Raw genomic sequence first — 25,189 nt, 5'->3', positions numbered from 1 at the left:
AGGGCAGATCAAAACCTAGTGCTAAAGTATCCCCCAAAAGAATTAATGTTATAGGTTCCATTTTCCTAAAATACATCTAATCTCAAGTGGTCCTATCCATTTATTTCAAATTAAAACTGTGAGATAAATGGCCGTAACTACACATTTCAAAGGACAAACAGAAAGTGAACTGTAATATACATAATTGTTTTAAGAGTTCGAAAACAAACCTATACCTACATTGCCACTGCCTTCTTCTTGTAAATCAGTCCCAGTAACATCTACATTTAATTGTCTGCCCAACAAGGAAAGCATGTAATGCCTCTTAAACTTTGAGTGCCCCACTGATGGTCAGTGAGTCAGACACTAAGCGTTATAGAAATGCTCTTCTACATAATTTAATCTAGCAAGTAGTTTTACACATTGTGCAGGCATTGAAACAGCTAATGCTATGCTGTATTGTAAAAAGTGCTATTTGCCAATGGATGTATTTTATATAATTCAAAGGAAAGGAGTTCTCCTTTTCTTAAAGTTTCTGTGGCTTGTTACACTTACTCATACTTCATTTCATATCAATCTCTTGATTCCCAATTTTAAAAAAGGCCTGGTTGTGACAAACCACCATGTATTTTTCTTATTGATCTTAAAATCTGTGTATGTTGAATGGTTAATGGTGTTATTTCTATTCCCAAATATCATACGGATGCAGCCAAATCATTATGGACCTGACTGTCTCAGTTTTCCATCCATATACAAATAAGTACCTCATTGAGTACAGGATTACATTAATTACAGGATTTAATTAAACCACTCATATGAATTCCCTGTAAATTCAAATCTACGTCAATATAACACTGGTGCTCTTAGCCTCCACACCAATATTGAAAACTACAGTGTGAAAAACAGTTGTTTCCCTCTAACATAGCAACAGGAGTAAGAAAGGAAAACAAAATGATGGAATATCTGTAAGAACTGCCTAGGATGGGAGATGATCAAATCTAGATCAGTACCATCACCTCATCTCTGGAGTCACCTGTGTCCTGAGTCCCCCACTGGAGCAGCAGTTCTCAAAGTGGGTCCCTGGACCAGCAGCATCACCTGATAACTTGTTAGAAATGCAAATTCTCAGGCCCCCTCCCTTACCTACTGAAATCAGAAACTTTGGGGTGGGGTCCAGGTGAGTCTGATGTAACTAATGTTGGATAACCACTGTTCTAGGCAGACTTATTTAACTAGAATCTTCTTGGAGTAGCCTCAGGAATCTCCGGTCTTAAAAAAAAGTTCCCGGAATAATCTAATCATTGGCTCATTTTAGAAAAATGCTGTACATCGGTAGTTCCAAACATTTTAAGGAAGGTATCTTAACAGTTTTTTAAAAAGGTACAACCATCCTATGTTTACTTATTTATAAATTATAATATAGTACTCTATGTATGCAGATTATTACAGAAACATATATAATGGACCTTTTAAAGTACAATAGAAAATAAATATAAATTGAAGTTCAAATATTTTCTTGCATACATCAGTGGATTGTATAACAGATCTGAAAGGGTGTGCAGAAAGCCTTTTGGAAATCACTGCTCTAAATAACTCTTTTTAGTCATAAATATCTCTCAGGTGAAAAAGGGCAACAGAATAACACTGCTTGATCAAAGTGTTGAATTCCATGCTCTAATTTCATGCTAAGAAACCCCAGATCTGTAATTTTTCTCCTAAGTGGAACCACACAAGAAGGAGAGAGATCCTAGGTAGAGAACAAGCCTGGATTGGTCAAAGATACCCAGGAAATTAATTAAAAAATGGAATTTCATTTTATGCCCAGTAGTGCTCCTGCCAGTTCAGCATGATTTAAAAATTCGTCTCTTGATGATTTTATTAGCATAAAATCATTATCTGGGACAGCTGATAAAATAAACTCCTGAACTCACCAATATGCAGTACAGCTGTTATTCAGCTTCAAACAGCCAGCCATTTGTTTATTTTCACTGGATGCTGATTAACCCAAATTCAGTTGATGTATTTCCCTCAATGAACATTTCTTCTATATATCACATTCACTTGGTAGAATCAAGTTATAAGGAAAAAGTAAATATAATTTCTTATATCCTCTTGATAAAACATTCATTCCAATTTCTGATCATTAGGAGTACTTATTCCAAAACAAAAATTGGTAACTTGTGAGACTGACTCAACTCAGTTGGAATCTGAGACTCAGGATACATTAAGTCCTGGATCTGTCAGCTACCTATTTTGTCTTTGGACAAGTCACAGACTGTGTGTCTTGCTCACTGTATGAAAAGAAAATATGCAGTGCTCACATCGTGGGTACAATTAATGTACATGATTTCAACGGTGACAATGAGGGAGAGGGTTTTAATAGAGAAGTCCTTCATTTAGTCCAGGAGCCTAACAATCATATGCCCCGATGAGATGGAACTGAGAAATATTAACTGGCCTCCTCCACTCCCACTGTTCCTTCATCCTTCATACCTTTCTTGGTGTGCACGTGTCGTTGGGTTCAGCATAATTCTCATGTTTAAAGATCTACATTTTTATAAAACATGAGTCCAAACTCCAAGTCTCCTACCTAATTTGTGCTCAAATGAGGAAAAAGCAACCTATTTCAATGTCAGGGGTGGCGGGGGAGTTGGAGGAAGGTCCGTTAGACTTACAAAGAAACAGTATTCCAGTCTTCAACCCAGGACTCCCCTATAGGATTTTCAGGGGCAATTTTGATCATAGGAAAATCCCTGAGGACTTATGCACGCCCTATAGGACATAAGGCTTTTTTGTAATATTTGCTACCTATCCCCCAGGGAAATGGTGAAGGTTGAACTTGGTGGTGAATGTGAAAGTGTATTCACTGTCACAAAATGATGAACATCAAAGAAATCCACAACTATGTTGGTGCGTGCTATCTGAAACAGGAAATTAAAGTGATAGGCATCTCTTTATGCATATTGCCTATGTTGGTTGATGGCACAACAAATCAGAGGCTCAAGCCAAAACCCTGTGAGTCTGCCCCCTCTCGACCCAACACCTTCTCCCCCAAACAACTTCCTAAATGTTTTTCCTGTCAGTCTCCTACTCCCACCATACCACAATTTGAGTTTCAGCTCATGTCCCCGCTGAACTTGACTCATCATCTCACATCTAGACTCTGCCCTCTCCAGTATATTCCACACACTACCAGCAAGCTGACCTATTGTAAAACACACAGCTGAAAATAGTTTCTCCCTACTTCTAAATTCATTGTCTCCTCATTGCCCATGGGATAATATTCAAATATTATCATGTGACATATGAGGTTTGCTGGATTTGCTCCCTTCCGACTTCTTTATCTTCATTTCTTGCCACCACTTCCCTTTGAGAGTTTACTCTGGTAATTCCTATCTGTAGATTCACCCCAGTGACCATGCTGCCCACATGCCACACTTTTGCTCACGCTGTCCCTGCACCTCTACCCCAGAGTACGGCTGGCAGACTCCTGTTCACTGTTCAGATCCCACCTCACATGCCACCTCTCCTGGGTACCTATTACTGATTGCTTTTCACAGATAAAATCAATCACTCTTTCCTGGGCACAATCTCTACAAAATATATAAATCTTCTAGATGTCCTTATTACTCATACAGCGATAAGAGTGTGGGCATGTTTGTCTTTTCTACCACACCATGAGCTCCTTGCTCCTGGACGATGTTCTCTTCACCTCTGTAGCCCCAGTCCTAGAATGATGCCTGCTGCTCATTACATATCTGCTGGGTTTAATGAAATTTTGTAAGTTTTTTGTAACAAAAGTAAGGAGAAAACCCATACTGCTCTGTCTTTATTAGAAAGGAACACTGGAGGAAAAAAAATACTAATGGACTCTATTCATTAAACATTTTGGCCATACCAAGGGAAGAAAAATCCTGATTCTAGAGTTCCTGCCTTTTTGATCTGATTTATGGCATCTCTTTCCCTCCCTCCCTCTCGCTATGTGCCAGGCATTATGTCAGGCACTGGGGAGAAAGCGGAAGGAGTTAGAGGGGATACACAGAGAAAAGAAGTTCTTGTCCTCTGGGAAGACAGGTTGGGAGGCAGGAAGTAGTTAAAAGGGGAGAAATATGAAAAATGCTGTGGGAGCCAAGAGAAAGAACAAAAAATCATCCTGAAGATCTCCTGTCCCTAAATGGTCCACATGAAAAGAAAACCAGAGGATCAGCAACTTGATGCAAGAATCTAAGATATCCATGGCCTATGATTCTAAGATTCTGCATAATAAGGCGGTTATTTGGCAGACCTCAGCATAAGTCAACAAAAAGCATACAGATTTTCTGTGATCATACTGGAACTCTGATTTAAAGCCTCAGTTCGTTGTGTTTGATTTTAGGTTCTAAACAAAAAGAGTGTTAATGATTACCTATTATATATCTTTCAAATTCATGAAACGTTAAAGTAGTGAATATTTATTCAATATCAAACTTCAATTCTCAGGCCATGAAGAAAGTATACTTTGAAGAAAAATAATTCATTATGTAATTTTTTTAATTAGGAAGCTGGATTCTGTGCCATACTCTTCAAGCTGAGAGCAATACTGACATAGCATAAAAATTATTGTGAATCAGCTTTCCTTACTGTCATGACCATTTAGTTGCTAAAATATAGGGAACTAAGAATATTAACCCTTCTCAATGTCAATGCAGCTGGAATGTCTTTCTTTTTTTAATTGAGAGTTTACGCAATATTCTATTTCCTTTTTTAGTAGGTATTATTTTGCCACTGACCAGAGAGAAAAGGTAGTCTGAGGGAACAACCCTGGACCAGCACAGAGGGTCTTGGTCCCAGTCCTGCCCGTGCCTGTGTGTGGCTTTGAGTAAGGCAACCAGTCAGCAGTGTGGAAATACAATGGAAAGAATGTAGATTTGCCACCAAAAAGACCTGAGGTGAGTCCCAACCCTATCAACTTAAAAGCTTTCCTCATCTAGTCATCTGTAAAGCCATCTAATGTTTTAAGGATTAAATGACTTTGTAGATATGTGTGTGTTTATATGTACACATATATATTAAGCTATCTGTGTATCTATTTATCTATATATCTGTCTGTCTATCTACCTACCTACCTACTTGCCTATCCACTCATCTACCTATCTATCTAGTAAGTAGATGAATGTTGGCTCCTTTTACTTTCTGGTCTTCCATGTTCTGATCTATATGAAATAGCATGGATGAACCAGATCAATGGTTTTTCAAACTGTGATCCTGAGAACCCTCAGCCCCCTTAGATTGTGAAGGTGAACCCACGGCAGGCCTTCCTAAAACCCTGCTTTAACCTGATAGATTCAACTTTCATTTACTTTAAATATTGGGGTTCTATAGGCAATAAAACAATTGTACCATAAAAAGTTAATGCTTAACAATATTTGACAACTTCAGGTCTAGATGGCCTCTAATGAAATATTTCCATTCTAAGATTATACATTTTATTATTTTTCTCTCTGTTCTCTTAAATATAGTACTTCTTTATCATAATGAACATAATTCTTTAAACATAATGGACGTTAAAATGCGTTGGTATGTATCCAGATGTATGGCTGAGGGGGTGTTGATTATAAAACCTAAATAAAATGTTAAATAATACAAGCAAAAAGAGGCTGAGCTCAATGTTAAAGAGAAGGCTTAGGAAGAGGTAGTGACTGGAGGGAGAAGAAACTCTCTGGATATGAACGTCTGTGTGAGGGCTGGCCAGTCTCCTGGCCTAGGAAAAGCAAAGAATACAAAGTCACAGGACCAGGCACCACTATTCTCAATCCTGTGAGGGATGGGACTGATTTGGGGTGATGGTTCCTGTCCAAGTAAACCCCAAAGAGATTACATCATATTTGCCAAAAGGATCGTTTGAGAACGTAGAATATGACTTCAGTAGGACTCTTCTCAGCCTACCCCACTCTCAGCATCTGCTGACTCATGTCCAGAATTATCTGAATCAGTTTACATTTTTCAGTCTACAAGAAAGAGGCTCAAAATGTAAAACTCAAACACTATATGAAAATAGACTCATACAACCAGTTCTCTAGCCACATTCACTTCATAAAATACTTATTTAGACCTATCATGTACAGACTCACAAAAACAATCCCCAAGTATACATAACTTGATGAGATATTTCTTATTTTGATAAAGATGACTTAGGGACATTAGACATAGTTTAATTAGACATAGTTGAAAAGTTGATGGGGAACAGGTTCAAAAGATAAAATAACATCAAGATCAAGGACTTCATAATATGCCTGGGATGAGCCCTATTTGCCTCAGAAACTATTCATTGGTATATTTTTAATATAAAGCCAGGAGAGTGGAGCTCTGCTTCTCAAGAAACCTTTCTTTTTTTCATATGGCTGAGTTGTTGTAAGAAGCTGTGGTCACTGGAATTACTTAAAGTGTCACCATATAGTTGGTTTTAATCCTCTCAGTGTGTAATTTGACATTTGATGATGCATGGCCTGGATATCTCTCTTTCTTATGGGATGCTCTTTGAGTAAGCTTACTGTAAGCTTCCTGAAAACACCAACTTTCCCTGTGTCACAAAACGCTTCTTTAAAGGTTGCTGTTCTCTAGGATTCCTGCCATAGCACTGTTCTCATTCTGTTTTTCATGCTTTTCTTCTAGCTAGTGATTCTTAAGCTTTTGGGAATTTATGGATCCTTTTGAGAATCTGAACAGAGCTATCCATGATCTCCCTCTCCATGACAAATGGATAATGTGCAAATTTTATAATTCCTTCGGTTTACAAAGCTCTTAGGGACAATTCATCGTTTACTCAAAGGGCAGTTCACTGACCACCTGTGTCAAAATCAACTGGTTAATTTCTTTTCTTTTTTTTTTGAGGAAGATTAGCCCTGAGCTAACATCTCCTGCCAATCCTCCTCTTTTTGCTGAGGAAGACTGGCCCTGAGCTAACATCTGTGCCCATTTTCCTCTACTTTACATGTGGGATGCCTGCCACAGCATGGCTTGCCAAGCGGTGCCATGTCCGCACCCGGGTTCTGAACCGGTGAACCCTAGGCCACCAAAGCAGAATGTGTGCACTTAACCGCTGTGCCACCAGGCTGGCCCTGGATAATTTCTTAAAACACAGATCCTGAGCTCCACCCTAGACCTATGGAATCAGAATTGTTGGAAGTGGGGCTGAGGCTCTGAATTTTAGGTTGCTTCCCAGTGATTCTTCTGCTGGTTGAAGGGCAGGGAAGATCCTCTGCTATGGCCATTTCCCTATCCAATCATGGCATCAGCTGGATCTGGAATAGACGCTCCTCCAGCACCCACTCACCTCTCTCCTGAGGAGCCCAAGCTCTCCAAGGTCATTTCCATATGACCAAAGGGCATCTCCACCTGCATTCTCACCCGCTCTGCGTGCCGCGTTCAGTATATCCATACACAGCCATTCCCAGTTTCCACACACAGCAGACTCTTGGACTCCTGTACACTTATTGGAGGCACTTCCCACCCACCTTCCCAGCAAACTCTTGCTCACTCGTCCTTTAAGACCCGTTGCCTCAGAATTTACTAGCTCTCTTCTCTATTCCTGGATTATTCGCTCTTCACTGAATGCCCATAATTCTTTTTTTTTTTTTAAATATGCTTTTTGGTGAGGAAGATTGGCCCTCAACTAACATCTGTGGTCAATCTTCCCCCCCTTTTTTTTTCTCCCCAAAACCCCAGTACATAGTTGTATATCCTAGCTGTAAGTCATTCTAGTTCTTCTATGTGGGATGCCACCACAGCATAGCTCAATGATCAGTGTGTAGGTCCGCGCCCAGGATCCGAACTGGCAAACCTTGGGCCACCAAAGCAGAGCGCATGAACTTAGCCACACTACTCCACAGGGCCATCCCCTGAATGCCCATAATTCTCACACGTATGAGATTGTCCCTCTTCTCACTGTACAGTGTGTGTTCATGCACTGGTCTACCTGACTACATGATGAGCACCCTGATTTTACTGCAAAAGCAGCACCTGGCACCTGGCTGTCCAGGATGGTCACTCCTTAACTGTTTCTAGTAAGAGTGGAGGATGTCCAACTTACTTTCCTACACAGGATCACAGACCATCCAAAGTATTATGCAAACAAGGAAACTAAGGCCAGGGGATGTGCCTGATTTATCAAAGCCGCTCCATTCAGCATCCAGTGACTCCCAGTCCATACAAGGGCACCGTGCATTGTGGGAACAGATGCCAAAACACAGGATCCCGACCCTCAATTTTAATCTAGTTAGCAATACAGGACACATATGTGACCAACTATAATTCAGTATTGTGATGAGAAGGTGATATAGTACCAGAGATTGCTAAGAGGCTACTACAAGTTAGGAAGAACAAGGGAGAATTGATAGGGGAAAAGCCATTTAAGGTGTGGCTGGGAAGATGGGTCAAGTTTTGAGGGACAGATAGAGTCCAGGGAGCATAAACAGAGAGGAGAGAGCACGCTGTGAGAAGGCTACTGTGTGTGCATGGAATCAAATTTCACTGCAGCACTAATAACGTAAAGGAGGGCTGCAGACCAGGCCGCAAAGGCAGAGCAGAGCAATCTAATGCCAGGCTGGGGCCCACCCTGGGCAGGAATGGGATTACCACTCTGCCACGTTCATGATTCCATATGGTCATCCACAACAGTCTGGTGACAAAGGAAGGCAAAAATGTGATCCCATCTTACAGACAAAGGAAGACATCAGAATATTGCTCTAACTTGCCTACAGGAGAGAGGTAGATGACGGCAGAGGTGGAGCCTGACCCTTGGTTTCCTAACCCTGAAGAGGTTTTCCTTACAGTGTAATCATTATACATAATTACAGAAGGATGACTATTCCGTGGATGCTCCTTCCATTTCTACTGCTTAAGTAAAGTGCATCTTTACTAAAGCCGACACGTTAGATGTCATCCTTTAAATTGTCCCCAAAAAGCATTGACATCTTAACACCACCGAAGATCCTTTATAGACTTATTAAACAAAGATTTGATGACAAAAGAAGCAAGTTAATTAAAGAAAGGAACAGAGAAGTGAGATTTATTTCCTCAAATAGATACCAGAGAAAATTGACTCCTAGAATCAACTACCAATAGTTCTCCTGAACAAATCAGTCCTTTAGAAACTGAAGGATGTTAAGCAAGGGTGCTCCCAGAGGCCATACACTAAGGTAGGCATGTTTGTGGCAAAACACAGCGACTTGCAGAATTAACCGCTTGTTTACTTTGCCACTTGCATCATAAACCTGACCTTACGTGGAAAGCAGCCACAAGGAACCATCTCAGCACCACTGCAGCAGGGTGCTGAGAAAGCAAATCTCCCTTCGAAACTGGAAGGAAATGCTCATGCTCTCCAGCTCAGCAATGCTGTACTGGAGAGGAAATTAGTACCAAAGATGGAACAGCATTACTGTTCCACTCAGTAAGATGAAAACAATGGTGTTTGGCCAAAAGGTACAAGGAAATCTAGAAGTCTGATGGGAACAGAGGAAATGAAGATGGATCTTACAGAGAATCCAAATTGGAACAAAGTTGTGCAAGTGAAAGTCGAGAGGGAGAGCATGGTTTGTGTGGAAAAGGATATGACCATAGTGGCCTCTCAGCTTAAAATTCTGTATTCTTTAAACTCTTACCTTAGCTTCCCGCATAGAGAGTGGCAGATAATTGGTAAGGGACTACAAAATAAAAGATTTGTAGAGAACACAAACATAATTAGCTGTATCCTGTCATTTTTTGGAGACAAGATTTTCTATATGAAAATTTTGGTCACACATTGGGCCAACAATATTTAAGAAAAGAAATAAAGAGATTGGGGCAGACAGTTTTTATCTCATTTTATTTCGAATCAGTTTAAAAGCCAAATGAAAAACACTGCACAAAATTCTTGCACTGTCTTCAAATCCTATTTTTGCTTTGGACCCGAATTCAATCAGCTGCTCAGCATTTCAGTTACTCCTCCATGTGGAGTCCTCCTCCATCCATGTTCTTCTCCTCACCGCGGCAGGAAGACTATCCTTATCCATGTCCTAAAAGAATGCGTCGCCATTTTCTTCTTCCTCTTCTCATTCCTGGTCCTCCTTGTCACTAGGAAGAAAATCATGCTGACTGAACAGATCACAGTATCCCACTCCTCAAAGACCTGGAAATGGAAAACAAAACTTGTGTTTTTCTTTGGTAAGTCTTCTAACTTCCAGCCCTAACCTTGCATTCTCACCTCTAATGGATCTACCTTGGCTCATTCTGGCTGTTTTTTTTTTTTTTTAAATTTTTTCCTAAGCCAATCTCTGGTTTGTCTGTGTTTTTACTACTAGTTGTTTGATTTGTCTGATTATTATCTTCAGATTCTTGGCTCCAAATATCACAAAGTGCACCCTGGTAAATTTAAATAGAAGACCAATTCACCAGAATGGTAACAATAAATGGTAGACTGGGGAACCATGCTTTGGCAGGGACCTACGGAGGGCAGACACAGATAGGATCAGCCCACAGGAGCAGTCTGCATAGGAACACTGGACTCCCCCATCACTCTGTGCTCTGCAAAAGCCACACAGCAAATCATCTCTAATCCCACCAGTCATTCCCTGAAGTTTCCTATTTTCTGCATTAAGCTTCTAGTTGGCTGCATATAGTCACTGACTCATATTCCAGCTACCAGGGAGAAGACAGACAGACTCTCCATCCCGCTTTGGTCTCCTCAGAGGGAGGTGTGTCTTGCCTCCTTCTTGTCCTGAGATCCCCTGATCCATTGCTATCCACTCCTGCTGCCTGTTTCTCGAGAGAACGGACTGAAAAGAATAAAGCAACACTGCTGCAAAGATACTATCACGGGTGGTGCAATGGCCAGTCCCATCAAAGGACTTGTTACCTTATTTTCAAATGGCACAACTGCCTACCACTTATTCCTGGCAACATGGAAAGGAACTTGACATCTCGATACTCAGAGAAAATGAAGACAGTGAAGGGAGGTAATATCTTGGGAGCCAGAAGTCTAGTCTCTGGTAAATGACACTCATGTCTATTTGTTTACTATTTACACACTCTCTCATTTGTTTTAGATTCAAGCACCTAACAATAATTCATAGTCTGTGAAATTCTGCCTCGAATAAACACATAGGAATTGGGGACTTATTGCACAGGGTTTCTTTAAACTGTTCCGTACAAGACCCAGCACAGTGCCATACTCATTAGAATTCTTAATAATGAGTCATTGATGACAAAAACTATGAGGTGTATGACGAAAAGATAAAAAAGAAATAAAAAATCAAAACACAGCTACACAGCACTGGTTAAGATTGAAAATGTCCACTAATCTGTATGCAACATGAAGTTCTAAGGCATTTTCACATACTTGAAATATAAACTTGTCATTTTGAAAAATTAAAAGGAATACTACGCCATTAAAGATGTATTGGGTAGACTTGCAGCACGTGTGCGACCAGTTATGTTAGCGGTGCCAAAATCGGAGGAGATGGGCCAGAGAGGAGAAGGGAAGAAAGGTGAGTGAAGCCAAAAATCTGACAGTGTAACGGGTCCCAAAATGAAATAGTATGCATACAGCCAAAGAGAAAGTAGAATTATAAATTAAGCCAACAGAAAATGGTGTGACACCACCAAAAACATTAGCAAATACAGCCCCCAAAAAATATGAATAATGATAAAAATGGCGTTTTGAAGTGAAGCAAGTTTAACCATTTGAAACTTCTTAAAGCTAGTATGGCAAAGCTAGTCTGCAACCATATATGAACTCTGTTGATTTAAACCCTGCTTATATTACATATAGGGAAAGAGAAGGGAATTTGACACTTAATGATCACCTACTATGTAGCAGTCACTTAATATACCTCACTTAATACTCATACCCCCAAACCCTACCATATTGGGAGCATTGTGCTCACTTAACTGATGAGCAAACTAAAGCTTGCAGAGTTAAGTTTCTCAAGATTATATTAGCAAGTTAATAACAGTAACTAGCATTCAAATCACGATGTGCCAGCTTTCAAAACTTATCTACCTCAATTTTTTTTTCCTTTCACAAATATTAGATGGGATATGGAGATCCCTGGTTGCCCCTCAATGGATGTTTTTACAAAACTGCTAATTTTTCCAAACAGGTTCCATCAAATTTTTTGACTAAGAAAAGATCTGTATCCCCTTCCAAACTGACTTCAATACTCTACTAAACCAAAGATTTGTAAGACTGCTCCTTCATGTCTTGTTCATCATAACATTTCCAGAATCTACCCCTTCCCAATTATGAAACTCCTAAGTGACTTCTTCCTTTAAAGTGGGGTTAGAAAATTAAGAATACTTACAAAATATACATAAAATAGATTTTAAGACAAGAGCATCCATCCAAGTAACTAATAAACTTAGAAAACGCATTCTTTGAAAAGTGGCCACAATTAAGAAGTCAAAGGACATCTGAGCTCAATAGGTAGTTTTCTCTGACTATTGTTTCCATGGCTCACGAGACCATGTCCAACATTAATAAAACCTAAAATGAACTATTGTCATGTTTCCTGCTTGTAAAAATCACACAAATATTAAAAAAGAAGAAAGTAACAAGGCCTATCATATGTACTTTCCTAGAATGTCATACCATCCAAGACCAAATGACATTCAGAATCACACCACAAATATTATAAGACCAAGAAAACACAAAAATGCATTCAGCAGAATTCAACTTGGTTTATTAAGTTAGGCGGGAATCTTGGCTAATTCTTACAAGATAAGACTTCCAATAAGAGTCGAAACCAAAATCATTTCATTTGATTATAAATATATATATCTTTGTGAGTTGGAAAGGGAACAAGAGGGAGGAAAATAATCAAAAAAGATACGAGTAGGCTTGGTAAATGCTGGATGGAAAAGCCATTCATTCAACAAATATGCACAAACATCGAATGTGTACCAGGCTGTGTACTGAGTTTTGGGATACGGCGGTAAACACAATGGAAGCAGCATCTGCTCTCATGGAGCTCAACAGTTAATAGGAAGAATCTACCACCTAGTAAACAAGACTGGTCTTCTCTCCAAAAGTTGGAAATGAAGCACAGTTAGTCTCTGTTTGAAAGTTTTAGGATCTTGTGAAGAAACAAGATAAAACAGCGAGGTAGGTTCTGGCCAAAAGAAAATCCAAGATAAACAAGTTCAAAGAAGGGAGAGAACAACAGACCCCCCCTTCTGATTCTTCCCCTCTGGAGGCAGCCGTATTGGCTGTGATAATTAATTTTGTGTGTCAACTTGACTGGATCACAGGGTGCCCAGATATTTGGCTAACTGCCATCTCTGGGTACATCTCTGAGGGTGTTTCCAAAAGAGACTAGCGTTTGAATCAGTAGACTGAACAAAGAAGATGGCCTTCCCCAGTGTGAGCGGGCATCATCCAATCTATTGAGGGCCTGAACAGAACAAACAGGAATGAAGGAATGGAGAATTTGATTTCTCTGCCTGAGTGAATGAGCTGGCACACCAGCCTCCTGCCCTTAGACTGGGACTTACACCATCGGCCCTCTGATTCTCAGAACTACACCACCAGTTTTTCTGGGTCACCAGCTTGCAGATGACAGAGCATGAGACTTCTCGGCCTCCATAATCATGAGATCCAATTTCTTATAATCGATCTCTCTATACATATGTATGTGATATATATATGTGAGATATATACATATATATAACTCCTATTGGTTCTGTTTCTCTGGAGAACCCTATTACATTGGCTTTTTACTGTCTTGGCCTAGGTCACAACTGTTACTCCAGGGTTTTGCACACCCCTCCTCCTGGAATACTCTTAAAGCCTTTTATCACAAAACAAACTCCTGCAATCCTGAGGTCTCAGCTCAAACATCACTTCCTCAGTGACAGCCTCCCTGATCCGCTCACCCACCAAATAAGGTCTCCCTACATTCCCTCAGAACTTATATTTCACATTGGTTAACCTCAGTTCACTTGTGATTATTTCTTCAGTGTAAAAGTATGACTTTTTTTTTTAAAGATTGGCACCTGACGCTATTGCCGATCTTTTTTTTTTTTCCTGCTTTTTTTTTTCTCCCCAAATCCTCCCAGCACATATTTGTATATTTTAGTTGTGGGTCCTTCTAGTTGTGGCATGTGGGACGCTGCCTCAACATGGCCTAATGAGCAGGGCCATGTCCACGCCCAGGATCTGAACCCTAGGCCACTGAAGCGAGCACATGAACTTAACCACTCAGCCAGGGGGCCGGCCCCCTAAGAAGTACAAAATTTTTTTAAAACAAAAAGTAAAGATTACTATTAGAGAGGCAGTTGTGAGGAAATTCTTCACAGAGTAAGAATCATATACTAGATAGTGAAGTGACAAGGTTACATACAGGCTTTTGGGACAGTCTGTATCCTAGTTGCCTGGCACTGTGCAAGTCACACTGCAAAGACAAATCTCATTTAATGCTCACAGCAACTCTATCAGAGAACAACTGTATACACTTCATAAATGAAAAAACTGGGGTTTGAAGTGAATATGCTTTCTACCCAATTTGTAAGCAAAAAAAATTGTCTTTCCAGACACAGGTCTTATTCTAAAATTACATGTAAAAAACCTGATTTTTGATTCCTTTTGTTTTTGGATGAGGAAATCAAGACCCCAGGCTGTGAAATCACTTACCTTGAGTGGCAGAGCCAAAAGGGGCAGGTGATGGCAGTGGCAATGTATAGAAAGGAACAAAAGTCACTATCACTGGGAATGAAAATCCAACCAAGTTAAACATAGGGGTGGAGGGATAAACAAAAGTCCAGTGTGACCCTAACATTTCAGGCTATTTACAAGACTAGATGTCAGGAGAGGTGCTCATGGAAAACGATGGCAGACGCATCCAGCACACAATTAGCAAGGTCGGATCCACCTAAAAGGTGTCTGAGGACAATTGTGAGTTAAGGAGCACAGACATTTGTCCAGTCAGTAGATCAGGTTGGAAAGATAAGCTGAAAACAGACTGATACTGGCCTTCAAGTTGGGCACCCAGCCTTCCTCAGGTCACAGGACATACAGGAAACAAATATCTGTACAGCTCACTGGGGTCGGGGTGATAAGCCCAGTCTCTGTCCTCTTGGGGGGAAAGGCACACCCAGAGCCCATTTGGGGCACACAGGCTGGAGCGTTCTGCTCTGTCATAGGAACCAAGAAGAAACTGTCTTTGTTCCTCTCCCAAGGGGACATCCTTCCATCTTATCATTTTGGGCCTTTGATGCTCAACTCCGGACACTGAAAGGCTCAGTTATGCTGGGAGTTCAGTTTTGTTAGAGACAGAGGCTGTGAAGGATGGAATTCTAGGTGGATATGCACTGGTCCAAAAATGAAGAAATCACATGAAATAAACTTTGGCCATAAACTGGGACACATTTTATCCAGATTTTTAGGGAAAAGAACCGTTCTGGAAGTGACCAACAGGTGGGTAGGATAAAATGAGGGTGTGGCACAGTTGAGGTGAGAATGTCAGGAGGGTCTTAAATGTCAAATAGAAAAGTTTATTTGCTATAATAGCTAATAAAGAGCCATTCTGGGCACCTGAGCGGAGACTGACATGAGGAACGGTACTCAATTTGCAGCTGCACAGCATGAAGAAAAAAGAGACTAGCCAACACCAGCAAGTGAAACTGTACCCCACACCCACGAGGTTAAAGTAAGAAACAGATTAACCGAAGCTTCTGAGTTTGTCTTGCAGAATAGCAAGGACGCTGCAGATAAGGAAAAAACTTGCTGACAACGCCCCCGCACTGCCACCAAGCCTGACTAAACATCATGCAGGTGCATTGAGAAGCTAAAATGACCAGTCGTAAACTAGATGTCACAGACTAAATATCCACTGCATGCAACACATAGAACCCCCCAAATTCGCACATGTGACCCATGAGGAAATATGAAAGACAGTCATGCCTGCACAGAAGATTCTTAAAACTTCAGCGTCCAATGCCCTCCTACTCCCTCCCTCCTACTGTCTACTTCCCCAGTAAATATCCCACACAAAAGCCACTTGGGGAGACAGGTTTGAGTTTTGCCTCCTGTCTCCTTGCTTGGCTGTCCTGCAATAAAGAAATAAACTTTCTTTCTGCAAAAGACCTTTGCCTCAGCATCTGGTTCTTCTGTAGCGCATTGGGCAAACAAACCTGCTTGTGGCTGGTAACATAAGCACAGAGGTGGCTTCAAAATTAGTAGAAAGGGTTAATCCACAGTACTTTGGAGGAAGATTTGGCAGTATAAAAGATGGTGTGTTAAAAAAAATAGCCTGTAACAAGCCTGTTTCACTAAGAGGCTTAGAAATCTTTTATTCTTTCTCTCTTTCTCTCTTTCTCTCTCTCTCTCTTTCTTTCTCTCTCTCTCTCTTTTTTTTTTTTTAATGAAGATTAGCCCTGGGCTAACATCTGCCAATCCTCCTCATTTTGCTGAGGAAGACTAGCCCTGAGCCAACATCCGTGCCCATCTTCCTCCACCTTATATGTGGGACGCCTACCATAGCATGGTTTTTGCCGAGCGGTGCCATGTGCGCACCCGGGATCCGAACCAGCGAACCCAGGGCTGCTGAAGCGCAACGTGAGAACTTAACCACTGCGCCACCGGGCTGGCCCCTATTCTTTTTTTTCTTTTTAAATAAGACAACAGAATGTAAAAGTGAACAAAGGATATTAAATTTTATAATAAATTTAAAGCTTATCAGAACTAAATTTATCCCCATGGTATTTCCTTTTACAGCTATCAAAATGATAACACAGAAAAATATCCTTTAGTCACAAAACTATCCTGTAATTCCAATTTTCTTACCAAAACCTAGAAAGATATTATATATTTGGGGATTTACATGGAAACTTTTCTCTAGCAGGTTACCAGGTCTTAAAAACCTAAAGTGAATAAGGACCTTGCTGACCAAATCAAAAAAGCAACAGTTAACCAACATTAACTGTCATTATAATACTAGATACCAGGCTTCTTAAGCCATCTGCAAACATAGGTTTTTATCCAACTTGCTTTAAGTGAAGTTTTTAAATGCTTGACAAAGCAGAGACAGATCTGGCCTCATGAGCTAAATAACGTCACTTAAAAGCAGAATTTTTTAACCCTAGGGATTTCTGCAAAGATTTTAAAAAATATCTCTAAATATATATCTATGCTTTATAAACCACAAAGCACTAGATTCAGGTAAATTGTTGTTCAAGTGAGTCACTCTCCCAGCAAGTCCCATCTTTCTGCCTGTGACACTGTAAGCACAAACCATATGCTATCCCATTAAAACAGCTTAGGCTATTAGGGACAAATGGTGTCGGATTGTAATTACACTTAAATAGGGCTCCAAGTCCTACCACAGTCAAGACATGCATTTCCTACATAGTCCCAAGGTAGGTTTTTTTTTTTTTTTTTTTAACATATCCATAATCTCAGTTAAAGCAGAAATATTATTGGCTTACATATCTGTATATTCTAAAGTATACAAGGAGACCAAGCAGGTTCCAGACTGTAGGGAGAAATGCACTTAATGAGCGATTACTATTTAAAGACCAAATCCTTGTTAAAACAGCTTGACAAAAGAATAGTGCTTTTTAACACACACAGCTTGCTGTAATTCTGCCAGCTAAAATGTAATGGGGCGGGGACAAAAACCATCCTGCCCCTCCCGTGGACTCCCTTCTCAGCAGCAGTTCGCTTGGCCACATCCCAGTGCTGTTTCTGCAGAGCTCCTTGGTTCTTAACAAGGCCATTGTGGGGCTGTTTGGGCAAGTAATTCCAAAGGCAAATATTGGAGCAGCTAGATAGCTTTCAAAGCATGTCACACCAAGTGAAGTCGCTCCTCAAATGCAAGTGATCTCATCCTAGGCAAACTTAGACCATTTAAGTTGTAATCAGGAAATATCAACAGATAATTCAGATAATATCTCAAATTACCCTAGAGTGGGACCCTGGCAAATTGCCCTAAGCTTTTTACCAAAGAGAAATTTCCAGGACATCTTGTCAATGTTGGGTGTTACTTCCAATGGGGGCGAGATGGAAGGGGCTCCGGTAACAGCACCCTCTCAAAATCCTGGGAATAGAAGACTGGGGTTCCCTAAGTCAAGAACTCTGCCTCTTGTTTGCAAAGTGGTTCATTTTAATGGTGACAGTGAGGATTTGGAGTGCTATAAAGTATTAATCTATTACCATCACTAATGATGCTGAGGAATTATACTTGGCTTTTACCTCTTGTATTAATTAGGATTAGATTAATCAAAAAGGGCAGGAAAACTCAAATGTCAGTGGGTTAAACAAGAGTATTTTTCTCCCAAAGAGATGAAGTCTGTGTTAGTAGCCTGGGACTAATGACAGCTCTGCTTTTTGATGTCCCTAGAGACTCCACGTCCCCCCAGCCTGTGGTTTCATGGTCCAAAGGTGTGGCCTTGATCCTCACTGTGGAGATGGGGCTCTGTCCGGCACACCCACATCCATGGAGAAGAATGGAGAAGGGGGAGAAGGGTGTGCCCCTCCGCTAAAGGCACTGGGTGGAACTTGTGCCCAGCACTTCCATGCAAAGAGCACTGTCTAGAGGTGTGCGGATCAGTTTGAGGCTACTAGCCACATGCAACTATTTCAACGTAAGCTTAAAGTAACCAAAATTAAATAAAATTTCACATTCATTCCTCAAAGACACCAGCCACCTTTGAAGTGCTCAGCAGCCTCATGTGCCTAGTGGCTGCTGTTTGGATAATTCCATCATCACAGAAAGTTCTTTTGGAGATTTCTGGTCTAGAATCTAAGCAATCACATGGCCACACCTGCTGCAGGAGAGGCTGAGAAATGTAGTCTTCATGGTCAGGGGACCTGAACCCAAATAAAAGCCAAATAAAAAGTATATAGGACAATCTCTTCCTATATAAGAAGGGAAGAATATATTGGGGTGGAGGAAACTGTAATCTCTAAAACATTCTCCTGAAAGGTCTAAGATGTCACATATTCAGAGACAAGCCTGGAATACAGGCTTTTAAAACTTTCATGCATTCCTTACATAAAAACAACCCTCTTGGAAATGCCAAATGTTATGCGCTGAATTGTGTCCACCCCCCAAATTCAGATGTTGAAGTCCTAAGCCACAGGACCTCAGAATGTGACCTTACTTGGAAATAGGGTCATTGCGGATGTGATTAGTTAAGATGAGGTAATACTGGAGCAGAGTGGGCCCCTGATCCAGTATGACTGATTTTCTTAGGTAAAGAGGAAATTTGTTCACAGACATGCACACAGAAAGAATAGTATGTGAACATGAAGGCAGAGAGAGAAGGATGATGGATCTACAAGATAAGGAATAACAACGATAGCCAGCAAACCAACAGACGCTGGGAGAGAGGCCTGGAAGAGATTCTCCCTCAAGGTCCTCGGAAGGAATCAACTTTGCCAATACATTGATCTTGAACTGCTGGCCTCCAGGACAGTGAGACAATAAATTCCTATTGTTTAAGCCACTCTGTCTGTGGTTACAGCAGCCCTAGCAAACTAATATACACCTCAGATGGCTGGCATATGAATCTGTTTTTCTGTAGAGGAGCTCATTGAGGCGCCCTCCCTTCTCCTTTCCGTGGGCTGTCAAAGGTACTATGCCTGGTCCAGTACTGACATGAAGTATCTCTAGAAAGCAGCTGAGCTTTACTTCTGTATCCTAAAATAGTTCATTGCTTGATTTAAAAAACAAAAGCAAAACTAAAAGAATTCTGTGCTTATTTTAGGATCAAAAAAGTGGGAAAAAAGCTATGAGACTAGGATTCTTTGCTAAGGTAACTACAAAGGCAAAAATCGTGGCCCCCAAACCACAGAAAGTAGAAAGGAAGCATCCTGGCAGTCCTGTGAAGGGAAAGGAGGTAAAAGATTTCACTCAGAGTGAGAAATAGCCCTGAGGGTTCACAGCTGTCAGAGACCTTGGAGCCACAGAGGCTTCACTCTCTTCCCTCGCTCTCTCCCTTGAATATCATCCCCTAATGCCTTTCTACTGCCCTTCATCCTCCTTTGCCGGAAGAAACAATCACTATGCACTCACCGTCCAGCTGGTAGAAGAAATGGGGGAGGTGGGGAGCCTTGTCCTGCTGTCAAGGCTATAATAGCAAAGGCTACTACTGTCAAGGCTATAATGGGGTGAAAAGGCAGAGGGAAGAAATGTTCTAGGTATCCCAAATTGAAACTCTGAGCACATGATTTTTACAGAAAGATCACTGCATATGCTGGTCAAGGTCTACTGATTTAAAGTATGATTCTTTTGGTCTATTCGGGGTTCTAAAGAATTTTTGTGGGCTGATAAAATTGTATATGTCTGAAAATATCTGAATTATGTCTTCACTTTTGAAGGCTGTCATCATTAGATACAAAATTCTAGATTGGCAGAATTCTTCCAGGATTTCAAAAGTACCAAGTCACTGTCTTCTGGCTGCCATTGTTTCTGTTGAGAAATCAAATCAAAATCTTGTTGCTTCTTTAAAGATTACATGTTTTTTTCTCTAGCTGCTTCCAGCATTTTCTCTTTGTCTTTGATTTTCACAATTTGACCATGATGTGCCTAGGTATAGTGTTTTTTGTGTTTATTTTGTTGACATTTATAATTTTCTCAAATCTCTGCCCTACGTCTTTTATCAATATTGGAAATTCTCAGGCACTATCTCTTCAGGCATTGCTTCTATCTCATTCTTCTCTCTTTTTCTGGGCCTCCACTTCCATGTTAAGTTATATGTATACCATGTCCATATGTCTCTTAGGCTCTTTTCCATATTTTTCATCTTTTGTCTCTCTTTTCATCAGTCTGGATATTTTATTCTGTCTTTTCACTATTTTTCTCTTAATATGTTTAAATCATCTATTGAGTTTTTAAAAACTTTTAGCTATTGGACTTTCCAACTTTAGAATTTCTAGTAAATGATAGTATCCAAAATTCTCAACCTTGTTTTCCAATTCCCTTAACATATTAATCACAGTTATTTTAAAGCACATATTGCTCAACTCCTTTTTCTATATACCCTATAGATCTAGTGTCTGTGTTTTCTCTTGGTTTTTGGTCACAGGTTTGCCATCTCTTCATAAGCCTAGTTGTTTCTGATGAGCTTCTGACAGGCAGATAAGCTTGGGGTGCTAGCAATCCAGACTACCTTAATCTAATCAGTCATTGAAATGATTTGAGCTGGTCTACTTTCTATTCACCCTAATAGCTGGGATGTGGCCTTTGGGGTTCCCAAGCCTGGGGTATTTACCTTCTCCATGACAAGCCCTAAACTCCAATTTAGTTGCCCAACATCTAGTCCTATGAGTCTCTTGAAAGCTCTGCTCTTTGATATTTATTACCAGCTACCAAAGCACAGGCTGAGAGGCTGAGACGCTCAGTCTTAAGGAGAAAAGTGGCCCCAAATGCAGGGCTTACAGCTCTGTGCTTCTTGGATCATGGACTTCTATGTAGCGATTCTCTACTGACTTTAAATAGACAGCTATATATATAGTCCAGTTTTCTAATTGTTCTCAGCAAAAGAGTTGGCCCAAAAAAACTTAGTCCTATTGCCATTGACTAATGATGGGCTGATAAACTTTTACTTCCATCTTTATAACAATGCTAGGAAGTGCTACTTATTATTGACATTTTATAGCAGAGAAGCTGGATTTCAAAGAATTTTGATAACTTACATAACTTGTCAGCTACCAAAGACTAGGTCAGAGTTTGAGCCCAGTTCAATAAAACTTCAGAGCTGAGTCTCTTAACCACTATATATTATACATTCTCTGGTTCGACCCTTAATACAACCTAAGTGATAGAAAGACTCAGAAAATTGCATGCTGGGATTCAGAGCTAGTATTCTGACTTCAAAATCCCATCCTCCTAATGGTCTTCCTATTAGAGTTTGGAATCTAAATACATTTAGTTTTTGCTTTTACCTATGGGAAAATACATTTGACTTCAAACCAATGGCATTTTGAGATGCAGCCCCATCTCAATTGAAAGTTAAGATAATGTCTATGATCACAATTATCCTCATAGTTACTCTGGGAAAATGTGGGTTGGAGTGTCCAATTTAGCTCTCATTTTTTAGATGAATAAACTGAAGACCACAAAGATAAAGGCCTTGGCCTCTGGCTTATTCATTCATTCAAAAAATATTTTATCTATTACCCACTACACACCAGACAATGTTCTCAGCACCTGGGACATATTTTAATAGGTGAGACAGAATATAAACAATATACATCATAAATAAGCCAATTATATAGATCCTAAGATTTACGGGGGTAAATAGAGCTGTGTAAAAGGATTGGGAGGGCAGGGCAGGTGATAAAGGGCAGGTTGCAGGATTTTGCTTTTACGTAAGATTTTCCAATATAGTTGATAATTACTCCACCTCACTCCCACTCTATTCTTCATAAAGACATGCTTCTTTACAGAGTAACCGAACCTTTTTCACCTGCCAATTCAGCTTCTAACCACCTTTAAATGCTTTAGGACATAAATCTTAGCATTCAATATTCATTCTGAGTAATTCTCATGGCTTTATGACCTGCAGGAAAACAAATATACTTATCAGTCCTGTTATTCTCAATACTATGGCCTTTTTGAGCTCCAAATCTGCAGACAAATGTGGTCCAATTTTTTCAAAACTGATTTTACTTATTTTCACAAGACTTCAAAAAAAGTTCCACTGAGTAATTCTTGAAAATATGATATAGTCTAGTTTAGGCTTTGAAAAGGATTTCCTCAGTCAATCTAAATAACATAAGTCCAAGCGTGATGGTTTCCCACTAATTAGAGAAAAATCTCAGTGAGAAGTCTGATTTCATGGTAATCATTGTCATTTGTTTGGTGAGTTTTGCAGTTATTTCAGAATACTCATGAAGCCTCTCAGATAAGAGCACACTAAGCCCAGCATAACAGCTACTGAATAATGTATTCCTGCTTTTATGTAAACAAAAGTATTATTTTATTCTTTTTTTTTAACAACTGTTGCCAATCTTCCTTTTTTTTTTTTTTTAAGGATTGGCACCTGGGCTAACAACTGTTGCCAATCTTTTTTTTTTTTCTGCTTTATGTCCCAACCCCCCCGATACATAGTTGTATATCTTAGTTGCAGATCCTTCTAGTTGTGGGATGTGGGACACCGCCTCAACGTGGCCTGACGAGTGGTGCCATGTCCGCACCCAGGATCCGAACCCTGGCCCCCATAGCAGAGCACGCGAACTTAACCACTAGACCACAGAGCCGGCCCCCTACAGTATTATTAATCTTGATAGTTTCTATGGATATTCTTTTTTTTTTTTTTTAAGATTTTATTTTTCCTTTTTCTCCCAAAGCCCCCCAGTACATAGTTGTGTATTTTTAGTTGTGGGTCATTCTAGTTGTGGCATGCGGGATGGCTTGACGAGCAGTGCCATGTCCGCGCCCAGGATTCAAACTGGAGAAACCCTGGGCCGCCCAAGGGGAGCGCACGAACTTAACTACTCAACCACGGGGCCAGCCCCTCTATGGATATTCTTAACCTACAATTTAAAAGAACATAGGTTTCTATATAAACCAGTTTATAGACCAAAACATATGTAAGAAATAATTATACTACATATAAAGTCCTCTGTTTTATATCCAAAATGTTCAAGGGAAAATTCACTGACATAAGCCAGCTGCATACTTAATCCTATAGTGGTAAAGCCCTACATCTACCTCTTATATGAGGCAGGAGTTCTGTTTGCCTAGTTTGCAAAAACACAAGGTTTTAGCCAGCTTTTCCCTTTTTACTTAAAAGAAAATATTATTCAAAATTTGTCAAGTCATTGTCTCTATTTCTACCACTCTAGTACTTCACCATAATAACCCAATAAATACTTAGGAACAAATTGACAACTCACTGACATTAGCCAGGACAGAAGAATTTCTTAGACTGTCAAAACTGACTATAGTGAAGCCATTTTAAAATGGAATCAGAGCTGCCTTTCCAGAGAAACTGCCTTGCTATCTTGAACATTGGATTGGGCCAAAACGACAATTGTTTTACAAGCAATTGTTTGAGATGTCAGCAGGACAACAGGCATCCTGATTACAAAGACTGAGGATTGTGGACTTTTTGAAGACAGAATCAACAGTCAATCAATGTTTAGCCAAGACTAGTTCTCTGCCTTCAACTCCAATTAAAATTCTTTGTGATACAACCTCCCTTCTTTGCCTTTAAAAGCCACTGACTTTTACTCACTAGTGAGACACTATTTGAGTTTCTACCTGAATCAGTGCTCCCTGAATTGCAATTTTTTGATCCCAAGTAAATGCTTTGCTTCTTAAACTGGTTTCTGTTTTTAAAGGTTGACAAATGGTGTCAGAGGTGGGATCTGAAGCAATCTCACCTTTGTAGACTGGCATCTTCTAGAAACGTGTTTGGTACCAAAATGATCTGCCCTTGTGAGCTCACGGCTTCCACAAACCATCAGCTCCTCCAATCATGAGTCCTCTCAGGTTCTGACCTCCCTCCCTTTTGTTGAGGTCTTTGCCTTTATTTGAGATTCTGGAGCAATAGCCCAACCTGGGGTCTACTGAACAGGAGACAATTGCCTCCAAGCTGGCTCACAGCTATTGCCATCTGGAAGGGTTTTTCTGTTTGAGCCAGCTATGGCTGTTGTTGTCTGAAGGTTTATTCCCTATCTAGTGAAAGCTCAAATCCTGTCTTTTGTGTTGTTCATCCAAACAGCTGTAGCCAGTGGGTCAGAATCACAGGTAACAACCTGGGTCTTGCAAGTGCTGTCTCTTTGTCTGGCTGAGCTTTAACACTGGAATTTAATCTTTTAAAATTTCCCAGGAAGTTCTTCCCTTGCGAACTCCAACTGGGTTTATATTTAAGAACTATGGTCCTTCCTCTTGTAAACCTTTTTCCAGTAGATCAATAATACTAAATATGATTTAAAATTACAGTGGCCACTTGGGGCTCTTCTCAGCTTTCAAACTTATCTTTTTGCATACTAGGCTTGAGAAATACAGATTCAAGACCAGAAATAAGATGTTTAATTTCTAAAGAATCAAGTGTGCTACCTTCCAGCACATCTGCTTAAAAGCTATGGTCCCAGAAGCTGTAACTATTCGCAAAAAACAGCAAAATCTTAACAATCTTGTTTCGTGTCCTAAGAGCTAGTCTTGGTAACCACTAGGTTGGGGGCCCAAAATATGGTGGGACAGAATTGTGGGTTGCACTTCATTTGAGGCCAAATAAGGCTGAGCAG

General features: G+C 40.2%; 1 long non-coding RNA gene across 8 annotated transcripts in view; it reads left to right on the top strand.

Moving 5' to 3' along the window:
* Positions 1-25,189, top strand: part of LOC103559432 (uncharacterized) — a 102,852-nt gene that overhangs the window by 62,870 nt on the left and 14,793 nt on the right. For 2 of the 8 annotated variants that reach the window (XR_011542636.1, XR_011542635.1), the window contains 2 exons: positions 4,727-4,907; positions 10,073-10,158. This is a non-coding gene — a long non-coding RNA (uncharacterized lncRNA). Of the gene's footprint in view, positions 1-4,726; positions 4,908-10,072; positions 10,159-10,325; positions 11,628-15,680; positions 16,075-16,358; positions 16,674-25,189 lie in introns of those variants that run through there. The other 6 variants (XR_011542641.1, XR_011542642.1, XR_011542640.1 and 3 more) reach the window with 6 other exon arrangements.

This window comes from Equus przewalskii, chromosome 7, assembly GCF_037783145.1.
Source record: "Equus przewalskii isolate Varuska chromosome 7, EquPr2, whole genome shotgun sequence".
NCBI classification, from domain to species: domain Eukaryota; kingdom Metazoa; phylum Chordata; class Mammalia; order Perissodactyla; family Equidae; genus Equus; species Equus przewalskii.
This window is presented reverse-complemented; position numbering and strand designations above follow the sequence as displayed.